General features: G+C 44.2%; 1 protein-coding gene across 1 annotated transcript in view; it reads left to right on the top strand.

Annotated features, from left to right (window-relative positions):
* Positions 1–17,373, top strand: part of AK5 (adenylate kinase 5) — a 426,857-nt gene that overhangs the window by 313,833 nt on the left and 95,651 nt on the right. The gene's annotated exons all lie outside the window — the stretch shown is intronic.

The raw sequence follows: 17,373 nt of genomic DNA, 5'->3' as shown, positions 1-17,373 counted from the left end.
CGCCGGGCCTATCTCCATCCAGTCTGCGCCCCGCTGTGCCTATCTCCATCCAGTCTGCGCCCCGCCGGGCCTATCTCCACCCAGTCTGCGCCCCGCCGGACCTAACTCCATCCAGTCTGCTCCCCGCCGGGCCTATCTCCATCCAGTCTGCACCCCGCCGGGCCTATCTCCATCCAGTGTGCGCCCCGCCAGGCCTATCTCCATCCAGTCTGCGCCTCGCCGGGCCTATCTACATCCAGTCTGCGCCTCGCCGGGCCTATCTCCATCCAGTCTGCGCCTCGCCGGGCCTATCTCCATCCAGTCTGCGCCTCGCCGGGCCTATCTCCATCCAGTCTGCGCCTCGCCGGGCCTATCTCCATCCAGTCTGCGCCTCGCCGGGCCTATCTCCATCCAGTCTGCGCCTCGCTGGGCCTATCTCCATCCAGTCTGCGCCTCGCCGGGCCTATCTCCATCCAGCCTGCGCCCCGCCGGACCTAACTCCATCCAGTCTGCTCCCCGCCGGGCCTATCTCCATCCAGTCTGCACCCCGCCGGGCCTATCTCCATCCAGTGTGCGCCCCGCCAGGCCTATCTCCATCCAGTCTGCGCCTCGCCGGGCCTATCTCCATCCAGTCTGCGCCTCGCCGGGCCTATCTCCATCCAGTCTGCGCCTCGCCGGGCCTATCTCCATCCAGTCTGCACCCCGCCGGGCCTATCTCCATCCAGTGTGCGCCCCGCCAGGCCTATCTCCATCCAGTCTGCGCCTCGCCGGGCCTATCTCCATCCAGTCTGCGCCTCGCCGGGCCTATCTCCATCCAGTCTGCGCCTCGCCGGGCCTATCTCCATCCAGTCTGCGCCTCGCCGGGCCTATCTCCATCCAGTCTGCGCCTCGCCGGGCCTATCTCCATCCAGTCTGCGCCTCGCCGGGCCTATCTCCATCCAGTCTGCGCCTCGCCGGGCCTATCTCCATCCAGTCTGCGCCTCGCCGGGCCTATCTCCATCCAGCCTGTGCCCCGCCGGGCCTATCTCCATCCAGTCTGCGCCTCGCCGGGCCTATCTCCATCCAGTCTGCGTCTCGCCGGGCCTATCTCCATCCAGTCTGCGCCTCGCCAGGCCTATCTCCATCCAGTCTGCGCCTCGCCGGGCCTATCTCCATCCAGTCTGTGCCCCGCCGGGCCTATCTCCATCCAGTGCGCTCTCTGCCCTAATCTGCTCCACCCTGTTCTTAACTGCAGTACTATATCATATATTAAAAATATATACATTTTATACATAACAACAATATACATTTTTTTTGTTTTTTAATTTTTTTTTGTTTTTAAGTTTTTGTATTTTTTTTTTTTTTTAATTTTAACAATACTCTTCACTATCCCGCTGTAAACGTGAAACAAAAAAAAAGGTGTTACACATAGAGGACAACACGGTTATGACCAAATTCATCAATTTCATATTCAAGCCGAAGGTTGATGATGTCTTCTAGAGTTAGGGTGGCTAACTCCCAGAACTCGATCCTCCGGGGCACTCTTCTGTTTCCATCCTGTGGAGGAAAAAAATCAATCAAAGCTCTACAAAGAGGGCATGTATTTCTTTGCGCTCTCCATGTTCCGATGCAGGTCGAGTGAAATAGGTGGGAGCAGGGTAGAGTTGTATTGTCCTCTCCCACATCCATTTCACTCAAACAGATGGAACAGGTGGGCACCTCCTGATACTCCCTGGCCGGTGGTCTGGCTGGTGCAGGCTGGTCCTCAGCAACGATGCGGTCCCTCGGGGATCGACTTCTATTGGACCTGGCATTCTCTCGCTGCTGCCGAAGAGCTGCTCGTGTTCGGTGAGCAATGGGTGAATCCATGCCTGTAATAGCAATGGCAGAGATTTCAGCATTTCTGCCATGTAACCCTTTCTATCACAATTTTAAACTTAAATGACATGGGCAAGTGTCTTATTTCTAACAGATTTCAAGTGTGACAGGTGGCTGTCTCATAGGTAAACCTGAAAATAGGAGATCATTCAACGACTTCAGCCTCCGCAATGTACCCATACATCGCCAGATTGAAGTGGTTATACCTGAATGATGCCTGCAGCTTCAGGTATCATCCCAGTATTTATTTTTTTTTTAGCCAGCAATGCTCTTTAATGTAAAAGTGATCCTAGGGGCTACTTTAGTGATAGCTAATTAGCTGCTGGATCTCTTTGGTTTTGACAGGTACCCACTCCCACTTCCGGGTCAGATTGTCGTGGCGCTCCACGAGGATCTTCAGCCCCTCCTTCTCCACCCCCCCCCACAGCTTTCTGTGACACACTTAGGTCCCTGAAGCCTGCGGGACCATTCACAAAGACTCGTGCATGCGCAGTAGGAAACTGGCAGTGAAGAATCGGCTCGGGTGCCTACATCGCTGGATCCCTGGACAGATAAATGTCCTTATATTAAAAGTCAGCAGCTAAAATACTTGTAGCTGCTGACTTTTCATTTTTTATTTTTTTTGCCCAAATTGGAGCTCCTTTTTAGGAAAGTGGTTCTAAAGGCAGAAGGTATATACCCTCACATGGTCAGTTTGGAATCAATTTGGATATTCTCCAAAGTTTGCCTCTTCTGTATAATTTGTTGCTCTACTGTCTGCCAGTAAGGATGAGCTCCGGTGTGTTCGCATGCTGCACATGCCGAGCCTGCCAGGAAGTCGGCACGGCGCAGCGCTAATCACAAGCAGTGAGACATTGTCCTGATGTGTGGCTGCAGAGATCGGGAAATGTCTCCCTGCCTGTGATTAGCGCTGCGCCATGCCGACTTCAGCTTGTTCAATTAACCACTTCGGCTCCGGAAGGATTTGCCCCCTTTCCTGACCAGGCTATTTTTTGCGGGCACTGCGTCACTTAAACTGACAATTGCGCGGTCGTGCGACGTTGTACCCAAATAAAATTATGTTCTTTTTCTCCCCACAAAGAGAGCTTTCTTTTGGTGGTATTTGATCACCTCTGCGGTTTTTATTTTTTACGCTATAAACAAAAAACGAATGACAATTTTGAAACAAAAAACATTATTTTGTACTTTTTGCTATAATAAATATCCCATAAATGAAAAAAACTATTTTTTACCTCAGTTTAGGCTGATATTTTAGGCCGTACATATTTTTGGTAAAAAATAAAATAATCGCAATAAGCATACATTGATTGGTTTGCGCAAAAGTTATAGCGTCTACAAAATAGGGGATAGATTTATGGCATTGTTATTATTATTTTTACTAGTAATTGCGTTTTTTATCATGACTGCGACATTGCGGCAGACAGATCGGACAATTTTGACACTTTTTTGGGAGACCGATCAGTGTTTCTACTTAGTAGAAGCACACGATCTGTCTCCTCTCCCCTGAGAGAACTGGGATTTGTGCGTTTACACACAGATCCGGTTCTCACTCTGTCACGAGTGATTGGGGGTGCCTGGCAGTCATCACGCCCGAGCATCGGCTCTGGGGACGCGCTGCGGGCGCGTGCCTGCCAAATCGTCTTAAAGAGCCGACGTTACAGCTATGACGGCTCGCACAGGGGACCTGCCGCAGTATAACTGCGGCGGCTGGTCGGGAAGGGGTTAAGCTTTGACAAAAAAACCTGGAAGCTGACTCATTTCTGTGCAGAGCTGCACCAGAGTTTTCACTCTCCAGTTTTAGTAAATCAACCCCACTGTTTTTTTAAAATGTCACTGTAAGACGGCGCACTATTTGTTTCACAGCAATTTCTCTATTTGGTTTTCTTGTGTAAAACTTAAAAATGCAATAAAAACAGACTAAACATAAAGGCAGAAGGTTTTTTATCTTAATCCATTTTCTGCATTAGTGTTAAAAACCTTCTGCATGCAGCTCTCCCCCTTAGGCCCCTTTCACACGAGGCGGACTCCGCTTCCACGGAGTGCACCTCGGTCCACCGGCTAAGCGGGAGATCTCTCTGTTGATCTCTGCTGAGCCGGCGGATGACAGGTCCCTGTCTGTTCACTGAGCTGACATCCGTCGCTCCATAGGCTAACACGGAGCGCCCGTTCAGGTCCGCCGTCAAAACTGACAAGCGGACCTGAACGGTCCGATCATGTGAAAGGGGCCTGCCACTTACCTGAGCCTGATCTTGATCCAGGGCTATGCACAAGAGCAGAGGCTCTCTTTGCTCTCTCCCTCTTCATTGGCTCAGAGACAGCAGCAGGAGCCAGGAGCAAGGGGGCAGGGGCAAATGGACACACAGAGCCAACTCAGGAGCGGGCCCACGCGAGTACCCTCATAGGAAGTATATTGCTGCGGGAATAGTCTGCAGACAGGAGTACCCAGGAGAGCCAGCAGGGGGGACTTAAGAAGAGGAGGATCGGGGTCGCTCTGTGCAAAACCATTGCACAGAGCAGGTAAGTATGACGTGTTTGTTATTTCATTAAAAAAAAAAAATTGGGTTTAGAATCACCTTAAAAGTCAGATTCATGCATCAGCCCAATGATGACTAGTTGAATTGAAATTATATTATAATATAATTATATTATAATATATCACACTGCACATTTTTATGAAAAATACAATTGAATTAATTTTAGTGCACAAAGTAATACCCAATATTGTTGGTAAAATATATAAGATGATGTTGCGTCAGGTAATTCGATACCAAACGCCAATATTGAAAATTGTGCACTCCTGTGAAATGGCAACAATCTAAGGTGCCTGGAATTCTCCATAGGCCACATTTTAAAAGCCTTTATAGGTTATCTGCTAAGAGTTAAACGTGGGCTATGGCACCAGATTTATTGCTCTCACTATGAGGTTTACAGCGATACCTCACATGTGTGATGCAAACATTGCTTATATATACGTGCCAGAACTAAACGCACCACTGCATTTGGGCATGAGCATGGGGGGAGGTGGGAGTGCTTTACATTTTTTTTTTTTTTACTTACATTTTTTTTTTTACACTTTTTTAAAATTCATTTTTTTCATTAGTCTTTATTGCTATTACAAGGGGTGGATAAAACCCCCTGTGATAGCTTTGGGCAGTGACAGGTACTCTTCATGGAGAAATCAGGGGTCTATTAGATCCTTGATACCTCCTCTGCCCTGGTAAATATATGCCAAACATGTCAAAATTTTAAATTGTGCATGCTTGTGAAATAGCAACAAAGTACGCTACCTAAAATTGTCCATAGGCATAGCTCTTAAAGCCTTTACAGGTCATCAGTTTGGAGTTAAAGGTGAGCTCTGGCATTCAAATTATTATTTTCACTCTGATGTTCACGGCGGTACCTCATTGAGTGATGCAATCACTGTTTACATATGTGTGGAAGACCTACATGCACATTTGGGTATGTGCACAGAGGACGGGGTGGTTTAAATTTTTTTTTCATATTTTAAAAATAAATAAAAGTGAATGGGCGGCTGTAAAAATTGATATCAGGATCATGGCTGCTGCTGCTGCACCCATAATCCTAGTATCGCTTGCCATTCAGAATATATTTATACATATGCTGAATGGCAATTGGTTAAACATATAAACTCTAAATAAACAATTTGAAACTGGTAGCAAAATTTAATTATTTAACAAGGGTTAAAAGGAATTCTTCTCCCCTTTACCTTTACCAAAGTCAAACAAAACTTAACGCCCAATCCCAATTTTGCATCTTTAACACGTGTTTCTAAAACTGTGCATATCCTCACAACTACTTAGTGTATCCAGGTGGATTATACTGTACCTTGTTTTTCTTCAGGACAGCTTTCATTAGGTGGGAAATGTTAATGGATATCTCCTGATTTTTATTATTATCAAAGGGAAAACGGGGCCCAAAATAATAAACAAAAAAATAATTCCTCAACCATTTCGTACCCGGGCCAATTCTGACACTTCACTCCTACATGTAAAAATTGACCTTTTTTTGCTAGTAAATTACTTTGAACCCCTAAACATTATATACATTTTTTAACAGAGGCCCTATAGAATAAAGTGATGGGTGTTGCAATTTTTTAAGTCACACAAAATTTGCGCAGCTGTTTTTTCCAATGCAATTTTTTGGGGGAAAAAATACACTTTATAAAATAAATAAATACACAATATTTACTCCAATTTGTTTGTATCCTGTGAAAGATGATGTTACACCGAGTAAATAGATAACTAATATATCACGCTTTAAAATTGCATCTGCCCGCGGAATGGTGGCAAACTACAGTGCTTAAAATTCTCCATAGGCGATGTTTTCAATGCCTTTACAGGTTACCAATTTAGATTTTTATACAGGAGGTCTGGTGCTAGAATTATTGCTCTCACTCTAATGTTCACAACAATACCTCACATGTGCGTGCGGGAGTAACAGATGCATTCACATTTGCGCGTAAACACGGTGAGATGGGGGTGCTTCTTTTTTTTTAAATTATTATTATTTATACAAACATTTTTTTTTACACTTAGAGCCCAGGAATGGCAGCAGAGGGAGGGGGGTCCCCCTTCCGCCACCCACAAAAGTGATTAAGTGGCTATTTAGCCACTCAAATCACTTCTGCCACAAACAGAATCGCCGGCTGGAAAAACCCATACTGGAATGAGGCCTGTAGGTGCAGACATCATCCCGGTATAACTACTTCAACCCGAGGACTTCCATGGATGTCCTACAGGCAGGAAGTAGTTAAATTTAGCTGTATATTTTATGACATTACAATGTACCACCACCAAAAAAAACCCTGCACAATCAATCCTCCTGTTCCTGACGATCGCAGTGATACCACATATGTGTGTGTGATTTGTTTTTTGTGCCCATATTAGAGCCAAGAATCAATAGTATGTATTGTAAGAACACATATATGGGGCACCCAGGTTTAAAGCCCACTTCCTGGATGCCTCATATATGTGTTATGCGGTCATGAAGGGGTTAATATGGTACAATTGTCATACCTGTCGGGTCACGTGGTGGTATTTCACGGTTGTTGCGCCGTGGACGCCGCGGCATCTTGATGGTACTAGATGGTATCGCAGGTGAATGAAGGCTTACCTAAAAATAGTTAATACTAATACTATACAACACTATAGAAATAACAATAAGAAGAAAAATGTAGAATAATAATCGCTTATGGCGGTAATCGCTGGAGTCTGGCTTCAGAGATGCGTCTCAGACGAGATCCTCTTCACCGTTTGCCTGTCAGGACCCCTAAACATCTGCACCTGTGCAGAGATCAACTGCCAACCAATCACAGCGCTGGCCTTCTCACACTAGCTGCCCCGATCCTTTGCCTGAAATATACTGGCTCACACAGCACAGTACCCAAATGAAATTGAGCTTATTCCATTGTTATTAAACAAATAAAGCTTTATTATGGTATTTAATAAACACTGGGTTTGATAATTTCATAATAGAAAGGAACTGTGACAGTTGCTCTGGTATCAGGCAGACTGGGGATCCTTTGTGGGGTCCTGAGGGCTGTAGGGGAACCAGGAAGTGGGTTATGAATGGAGTTGGGCTCAATGTTGATCCAGTCAGTACATATATCTGTGTTCTGTGTGTGTAGTACTGTGTATGGAGGGGACCCGGGTCACTTCTGTCTGCAGGTAGGCTTGGCTTTCATATTGTGTGGTGACTGAGCCCTTCCATGTCTGAGAGAGGGCTGAGTGTCACTGGTAACCATAGCAACGGTGTATATACTTCATCCCTTTGTGTACTACATAACCCTGTGTGTGTATAGAGCCCCCTAAAACATACATACCTACCTGTATACTGTGTGTATAGAGCCCCCACATCTACCTTACTGTATATATAAACCCTGTATCTGTATACCTACCTATATACTGTGTGTATATAGAGCCTACTCACCACCTGTATACTGTGTACATAGAGTCTACTCACTACCTGTATACTGTGTACATAGCGCCTACTAACTACCTGTATACTGTGTACATAGCGCCTACTCACTACCTGTATACTGTGTACATAGAGCCTACTCACTACCTGTATACTGTGTACATAGAGCCTACTCACTACCTGTATACAGTGTACATAGAGCCTACTCACTACCTGTATACTGTGTACATAGAGCCTACTCACTACCTGTATACAGTGTACATAGAGCCTACTCACTACCTGTATACAGTGTACATAGAGCCTACTCACTACCTGTATACAGTGTACATAGAGCCTACTCACTACCTGTATACAGTGTACATAGAGCCTACTCACTACCTGTATACAGTGTACATAGAGCCTACTCACTACCTGTATACAGTGTACATAGAGCCTACTCACTACCTGTATACAGTGTACATAGAGCCTACTCACTACCTGTATACTGTGTATACAGAGCCTACTCACTACCTGTATACTGTGTACATAGCGCCTACTCACTACCTGTATACTTTGTACATAGCGCCTACTAACTACCTGTATACTGTGTACATAGCGCCTACTAACTACCTGTATACTGTGTACATAGCGCCTACTAACTACCTGTATACTGTGTACATAGCGCCTACTCACTACCTGTATACTGTGTACATAGTGCCTACTCACTACCTGTATACTGTGTACATAGCGCCTACTCACTGCCTGTATACTGTGTTTATAGAGCCTACTCACTACCTGTATACTGTGTGTATAGCGCCTACTCACTACCTGTATACTGTGTGTATAGAGCCTACTCACTACTTGTATCCTGTGTGTATATAAAGCCTACTCACTACCTGTATCCTGTGTGTATATAGAGCCTACTCACTACCTGTATCCTGTGTGTACATAGCGCCTACTCACTACCTGTATACTGTGTACATAGCGCCTACTCATATATACCTTTATTTTACTGTGTGTGTATATAGAGCCATTTCATTTAAAACTACCTGTGTACTCTGAATACACAGCTTACTCATATATATATCTATACTGTTTATATGGAGCCTACTTATGTATACCTACCTGTATACTGTGTGTATATATACAGTATCTCATAAAAGTGCGTACACCCCTCACATTTTTGAAAATATTGTATTATATCTTTTCATGTGACAACACTGAAGAAATGACACTTTGCTACAATGTAAAGTAGTGAGTGTACAGCTTGTATAACAGTGTAAATTTGCTGTCCACTCAAAATAACTCAACACACAGCCATTAATGTCTAAACCGCTGACAACAAAAGTGAGTACACCCCTAAGTGAAAAAGCCAAAATTTACATTGTTATACAAGCTGTACACTCACTACTTTATATTGTAGCAAAGTGTAATTTCTTCAGTGTTGTCACATGAAAAGATATAATAAAAATAATTACAAAAATGTGAGGGGTGTACTCACTACTGTGTGTGTGTGTGTATATATATATATATATATATATATATATATATATATATATATATACACACATACATACAGCCTACTCATATATACCTGTATACTGTGTAGATATCCAGTTCTGATGCTCACATGCCCATTGTAGACACTTTTTCCTTCCTTGGATGATTTTTGGTCGGTCCTGACCACTGCAGACCGGGAACATCCTACAAGATCGGCAGTTCTGGAGTCACTCTGACCCAGGAGCCATTAAAATGTGTCCCTTGTCAAAGTCCTTCAAATCCCTATGTTTGCCCAGACTTCCTGTCTGATATATCCCACCCATTTCCACATGCCATTGGAACAAGATAATCAATTTTATCCACTTTACCTCTCTGTGGTCATAATATTATGACAGATATGTGCTGTAAAGATATGTTATGGCTGATTGGTGTATAATAGGGATGAGCTTCGAGTTCGAGTCGAACGCATGTTCGACTCGAACATCGGCTGTTTGCAAGTTCGCCAAACAGGGTGTTTGCGGCAAATTCGAATGCCGCGGAACACCCTTTAAAAGTCTATGGGAGAAATCAAAAGTGCTGATTTTAAAGGCTTATATTAATGGTATTGTCATAAAAAGTGTTTGGGGACCTGGGTCCTGCCCCAGGGGACATGGATCAATGCAAAAAAAAGTTTTAAAAACAGCCGTTTTTTCGGGAACAGTGATTTTAATAATGCTTAAAGTGAAACAATAAAAGTGTGATATCCCTTTAAATTTCGTACCTGAGGGGTGTCTATAGTATGCCTGTAAAGGGGCGCATGTTTCCCGTGTTTAGAACAGTCTGACAGCAAAATGACATTTCAAAGGAAAAAAAGTCATCTAAATTACTCGCGGCTATTAATGAATGGCCATTCCGACAATACACATAAAAGTTCATTGATAAAAATGGCATGGGAATTCCCCACAGGGGAACCCCGAACCAAAATTAAAAAAAAAATGTTGTGGGGGGTCCCCCTAAATTCCATACCAGGCCCTTCAGGTCTGGTATGGATATTAAGGGGAACCCCGGCCAAATTTTTTTTTAAAAAATGGCATGGGGTCCCCCTCAAAATCTATACCAGACCCTTAAGGTCTGGTATGGATTTTAAGGGGAACCCCGCGCCAAAATTTAAAAAAAAAGACGACGTGGGGTCCCCCCAAAAATCCATACAGACCCTTATCCGAGCACGCAACCTGGCAGGCCGCAGGAAAAGAGGGGGACGACAGAGCGCCCCCCTTCTCCTGAACCGTACCAGGCCACCTGCCCTCAACATTGGGAGGGTGCTTTGGGGTAGCCCCCCAAAACGCCTTGTCCCCATGTTGATGAGGACAAGGGCCTCATCCCCACAACCCTGGCCGGTGGTTGTGGGGGTCTCCGGGGGCTTATCGGAATCTGGAAGCCCCCTTTAACAAGGGGACCCCCAGATCCCAGCCCTCCCCCCTGTGTGAAATGGTAAGGGGGTACAAAAGTACCCCTACCATTTCACTAAAAAACTGTCAAAAATGTTAAAAATGACATTCCTTTATTTAAATGCTTCTTCTTTCTTCTATCTTCCTTCGGTTTCTTCCTCCATCTTCTTCTTCTGGGTCTTCCTCCGGTGTTTTTGTCAGGCATCTCCTCTGCAGCGTCGACGTCTTCTTCCCTTCTTCTCCTCGGGCCGCTCCGCATCCATGATGGCATGGAGGGTGGCTCCCGCTCTTCTCTTCATCTTCTTCTCTTCATCTTCTCTTCATCTTCTTTTCGGGCCGCTCCGCATCCATGATGGCATGGAGGGAGGCTCTCGCTGTGTGATGCTTCTCCTCTTCTGACGGTTCTTAAATAAAGGGGGGGCCACCCGGTGACCCCGCCCCCCTCTGACGCAAGGTGACTTGATGGGACTTCCCTGTGGCATTCCCCGTGACGCCACAAGGAAGTCCCGTCAAGTCACTGTGCGTCAGAGGGGGCGGGGTCACCGGGTGGCCCCGCCCCCTTTATTTAAGAACCGTCAGAAGAGGAGAAGCGTCACACAGCGGGAGCCTCCCTCCATGCCATCATGGATGCGAAGCGGCCCGAAAAGAGGATGAAGACAAGAAGATGAAGAGAAGAAGATGAAGACAAGAGTGGGAGCCTCCCTCCATGCCATCATGGATGCGGAGCGGCCCGAGGAGAAGAAGGGAAGAAGACGCCAACGCCGCGGAGGAGATGCCGGACGAGAACACCGGAGGAAGAACCAGAAGAAGAAGATGGAGGAAGAAACCGAAGGAAGATAGAAGATAGAAGAAAGAAGAAGCATTTAAATAAAGGAATTGTCAAAAACTGTCTCTTGTCATTTTCAACATTTTTGACAGTTTTTTAGTGAAATGGTAGGGGTACTTTTGTACCCCCTTACCATTTCACACAGGGGGGAGGGCCGGGATCTGGGGGTCCCCTTGTTAAAGGGGGGCTTCCAGATTCCGATAAGCCCCCCGCCCGCAAACCCCCACAACCACCTGCCAGGGTTGTGGGGATGAGGCCCTTGTCCCCACCAACATGGGGACAAGGCGTTTTGGGGGGCTACCCCAAAGCACCCTCCCAATGTTGAGGGCAGGTGGCCTGGTATGGTTCAGGAGGGGGGGCGCTCTCTCGCCCCCCACTCTTTTCCTGTGGCCTTCCAGGTTGCGTGCTCGGATAAGGGTCTGGTATGGATGTTTAGGGGGACCCCACGCCGTTTTTTTTTTTTTATTTTGGCGCGGGGTTCCCCTTAAAATCCATACCAGACCTGAAGGGTCTGGTATAGATTTTGAGGGGGACCCCATGCCAATTTTTTTTTTTTTGGCCGGGGTTCCCCTTAATATCCATACCAGACCTGAAGGGTCATTTTTTTCTTAAATTTTGGTTCGGGGTTCCCCTGTGGGGAATTCCCATGCCATTTTTATCTATGAACTTCTATGTGTATTGTCAGACCGGCAATGCATTAATAGCTGCGGGTAGTTTTAAATGACTTTTTTCCTTTGAAATGTAATTTTGCTGTCAGACTGTTCTAAACAAGGCAAACATGTGCCCCTTTACAGGCATACTATAGACACCCCCCAGGTACGAAATTTAAAGGGATATTACACTTTTATTGTTTCACTTTAAGCATTATTAAAATCACTGCTCCCGAAAAAACGGCCATTTTTTAAACTTTTTTTTGCATTGATCCATGTCCCCTGGGGCAGGACCCAGGTCCCCAAACACTTTTTATGACAATAACTTGCATATAAGCCTTTAAAATTAGCACTTTTGATTATTCATGTTCGTGTCCCATAGACTTTAACGGTGTTCGCGTGTTCGAACAAATTTTTTGCCTGTTCGCATGTTCTGGTGCGAACCGAACAGGGGGGTGTTCGGCTCATCCCTAGTGTATAATATATACACAGTATATATATATATATATATATATATATATATATATATATATATATATATATATCACTTTCAGTATATTAAGTGATTCCTGTCTATCAGTTTAACCCTTTCATGACTAAGCCTATTTTTGAAATTTGGTGTTTACAAGTTAAAATCCGTATTTTTTGCTAGAAAATTACTTAGAGTTCCCAAACATTATATATATTTTTTTTAGCAGAGAATCTAGAGAATAAAATGGCGATTGTTGCAATATTTTTTATCACACGGTATTTGTGCAGCGGTGTTTTAAATGCAAATTTTTGGAAAAGGGACACTTTCATGAATTTTAAAAATCCAAACAGTAAAGTTACCCCAATTTTTTGTATAATGTGAAAGATGATGTTACGCCGAGTAAATAGATACCAAACATGTCACCCTTTATAATTGCACGCACTCGTGGAATGGCGACAAACTACGGTACCTATGAATTTCCATAGGCGACGCTTTAAAATTTTTTTACGGTTACCAGGTTTGAGTTACAGAGGAGGTCTAGGGCTAGAATTATTGCTCGCACTCTGACGATCGCAGCGATACCTCACATGTGTGATTTGAACACCGTTTACATATGCGGGCGCGACTTCCGTATGCGTTTTCTTTGCTGCGCAAGCTCGCGGGGACAGGGGCACTTTAAAAAATTTTTTAGTTTTTTTTTATTTATTTTATTTATTTTTTAACTTTATAAATTGTGTTTAAAAAAAAAATTTTTTTTTTTACTTTTATTGCTGTCGCAAGGAATGTAAACATCCCTTGTGACAGTAATAGGTGGTGACAGGTACTCTTTATGGAGGGATGGGGGGTCTAAAAGACCCCCCATCCCTCCTTTACACTTCAAAGTGTTCAGATCGCCGAAAACGGCGATTCTGAATACTGTGTACTTTTTTAAATTCGGCGCCATTGGCAGCCGAGTAAACGGGAAGTGACGTCATGATGTCAGTGACGGCATTTACAATGAGAAGGCTGGAACGAAGCCGCCCACAGCTTCGTTCCAGCCCGCCCCCAGCCGCCGAAGGTACACGATTAGACACCGGGCCTCCCGTGCGATAACAGCGGCGGGAGGCGGCGGGAGGGGGGGATGTCCCCTCCCGCTCCTCCGGTATAACAACCGAGCGGCTTTTAGCCGCATCGGTTGTTATACTCGGGTAGCTGATTGCCCGCTGTAAGCAACGGTACCGGGATGATGCCTGCGGCTGCGGGCATCATCCTGGTATAACCCCGGAAAGCCGAGTACGCATATCTGCGTACGGTCGACGGGAAGGGGTTTTTAATCATCCTGTCTGTTGAGTTTAATCATTTGCTCAGGTTATGTCCTTTTGCTGTTTCTTCTTCATTATAAGGATTATTGTCCGATTTGTCCGCCACAATGTTGCAGTCCCGCTATAAGTCGCTGATCGCCGCCATTTCTAGTAACAAAATATAAATAAAAATTCATAAAAATATCCCATAGTTTGTAGACGCTATAACTTTTGCGCAAACTAATCAATATACGCTTATTGGGATTTTTTATTATTAGCTTATTATTTTTTTATTATTAGCTTTATTAGGGATTTTTTTTATCATTAGCTTTTATTGCCATCGATACCTCCGTTGGGGAGATTCACCCTCTATTTGTCTTGTTTACCATTATCATTGAAAGCAAAAGAAAATCCCAAATTTTGAGCTGTCCCCAGAAAAGTAATAGAGGGGAAATCTTCCAAGTTACCAAAACACTAGTTCCGGTGACCTGGGGGGGCCCCCAATAAATTCCCTTAATTTTCAGGACTTTTCTCTCGCTTCCGGTTTGTCTATCGGACAGGAAGTGAAGGGAGATCTCTGCAATGGGACACAGATGGTGAAAAAAATAATCTGACAGAGGTTATAACCCTCTCTTGCTCTATACAAAATGAAAAAAACGTTTTGTCTATAATTCTACTTTAAGAGCTCAATTGCAGAGGTGCAGGTGTGGCAATACACATATACTTCCCTGGATGCCTGGAAGGTGGAGTACAGGGTTGGCTTTAACTTTAACCACTTCAGATCCGCGCTATAGCCGAATGATGGCTACAGCGCTGACCTGCTTTGCCGGGACATGTCTTTTGACGTCATCCCGTGCATGAGCGGCCTGAGCGCCCCCTGCAAGGTATGCGCAGCGCTCTCTCTGCAGGGCGTGCATGGAGCGCTCAGTGATCAGCGAGTCTATGAGACTCGCCTGATCACAGATCGGAGTAAGGGGTTGATCCCGACCCCTTACCATGTGATTAGCTGTCAGCCAATGACAGCTAATCATGTGATGTCAACAGAGCCGGTAATTGGCTATTTTTTCTCCTCGCGCTGACAGCGTGAGGAGGAAAAAAAAGCCGATCACCAGCAGCCGTGAGAGGGACATCAGTCCCGATCACGGCGAGCTGCTGCAGATCATCAGTGCCCACCTGTGCCCCCTGCCAGTGCCACCTAGCAATAGGCAACAGTGCCGCCTACCAGTGCCCACCAGCGCCACCCATCAGTGCCCACAGTGCCACCCATCAGTGCCCACAGTGCCACCTATCAGTGCCCACAATCAGTGCCTCAACAACAGTGCCTCAACTACAAGATTCTCTGTAGTTCTGGACTGATTCCTCACCATTCTCATGGTCACGAGGTGAGATCTTGCATTGAGCCCAAGACTGAGGGAGACTGACAGTTATTTTGTGTTTCTTCCACTTGCGAATAATCACACCAACTGTTGTCACCCTCTCACCATGCTGTTTGGCAATGGTCTTGTAGCCCATTCCAGCCTTGTGTACGTCTACAATCTTGACATCCTTGGACAGCTCTTTGGTCTTGGCCATGGTGGAGAGATCGGATTCTGATTGATTTATTGCTTCTGTGGACAGGTGTCTTTTATACAGGTAACAAGCTGAGATTAGGAGCACTCCCTTTTCTCCTTAGACATGTGCAATTAGTTTCGTAACTAATCGAAATTCGGCCGAATTTTGCACCTTTCGGACATTCGGATGCATCCGAATGTCTGAATAAAAAATAACGAATTTCAACTAATACGAAAGAAATTATAGCGAATATAATGAATGAATTCAAAATGTTTCGGTAATTCGTTAAAGATCTAATGAAACAAAAGGTCAACTCAAAGTAAATCTTACAGTCCAATCAGCTGATTAATTTTGTGCTGGAGGTTGGATTACTGGCAAAGTGCATTCCTGAAAACTGAGTGAGAAGGGTGTTGTATTGTATTTGAGCAGAGGAGAAGAGATATTGTCATTGTGTGTGTTAATAGATTCAATAAACAAACGACTTTACAAACTACGAATCATTATCACGAATATATATACATACATAGATATCGAATTTCAACTAATACGAAAAAAATTATAGCGGATATAACAAATGAATTCAACATGATTCGATATTCAGTATAACGAATATCGACACTCTACAGAAATAACGAATTATCCAAAAATGAATTAACATAACATAACGAATATAACAGAACTAAATGATGTATTTTACGAATGACAACGAACCGAAACTAAATGAAATTTTCCGTTGTGCACAAGTCTACTACGTCCCCTATCTGCTGCAATTTTGGATAGCAACACTAAAGTGATCTAATGGTGAAAATTCAACCTTGTATGTCCAGTTTGGACAATGGTGGGCCTTCGCTCTCAGGTTCTGCTAATTCATCACTTGCTCTTTTCACACAACTAGGTTCTGCTAGCCAAAGTCTACACAGCAGGATGTATATTTGGGAGGGTTTAGGAATAGAGCCAAATAATCTATTTGTATATTATTACTTTATCCTGTAATGGAAGGATCTGTAGAGACTGCCAAAACCCCGACAGATGAGGATTAATTTTATGACATTGTGCATGCTGTCAGTCACATCTGGATAGTGTTCTTTGAAGAGTCTGCTCAGTCCTGAAATCCTGTACTAGTTTAGGATTACCACCAACACTGCAGATGTCTGAAGTTAAATGTTCCAGCATGCTCTGTCCACCACTGGTCCACTGCCTGTACTTGCTGCACATTCTAGTCCCATAAAGGCTGATTAAAATGAAAAAAAAAAAAAAGCTATTGTTCTTAGCAGTATATTAGGCTTTGCTCGGTTGTCTAAGCAAAATGGGTAAATATTGCAACCTCAGTTTATTGATGTTTCATAGCTAAAGTAATTATCGCCACTTACAGACCCCTGTGTTCAACATAATGCCTAAATGTAACCCACTACCCCTAAAGTCAATTGGCCATGTACTTGGCAATTTTTTTGCTTTCCATCAAGTTCCAGCCACAATTTATTTTTCGTTTCCCACAATCAGTGGTTAAAATTGGATTGTTTTTTATTGACAATCACAGTCCACAATTGAAGGGGGTAAGTAAGCTAAGTAAGCACCAAGGTGTATGCTAAAAAATAAGGACATTTGGGGGGCTAGGTTGGGGTGCATGGGGGGTGTTTAGATAATTTAGTAAACATGTCATTTTAACCTTTTTCACTGAAAATGCCTGAGCCCCATAATTTAAAGGGGTGTCAACATACATTTGGCCATACTTTTAAATCATAAAGTTTGGAAGTTTAATGATTGACCTCTCAGCATGTCAACTGCAAGAAAAAAGAAAACACTAGAAATTTAACAGAATTCTTGTAGGTTGCAATGCATTGTATCAGTTCCACAAATGTAATTTCCTTATGTCATAAATCTGTATTGGGCATTGTGTTGCATCCACAGAATTATA

Source organism: Aquarana catesbeiana, linkage group LG07 (assembly GCF_042186555.1).
Source record: "Aquarana catesbeiana isolate 2022-GZ linkage group LG07, ASM4218655v1, whole genome shotgun sequence".
NCBI classification, from domain to species: Eukaryota; Metazoa; Chordata; class Amphibia; order Anura; family Ranidae; genus Aquarana; species Aquarana catesbeiana.
Note: the sequence above shows the minus strand (reverse complement) of the source record. Positions and strands in the feature narration are given on the sequence as shown.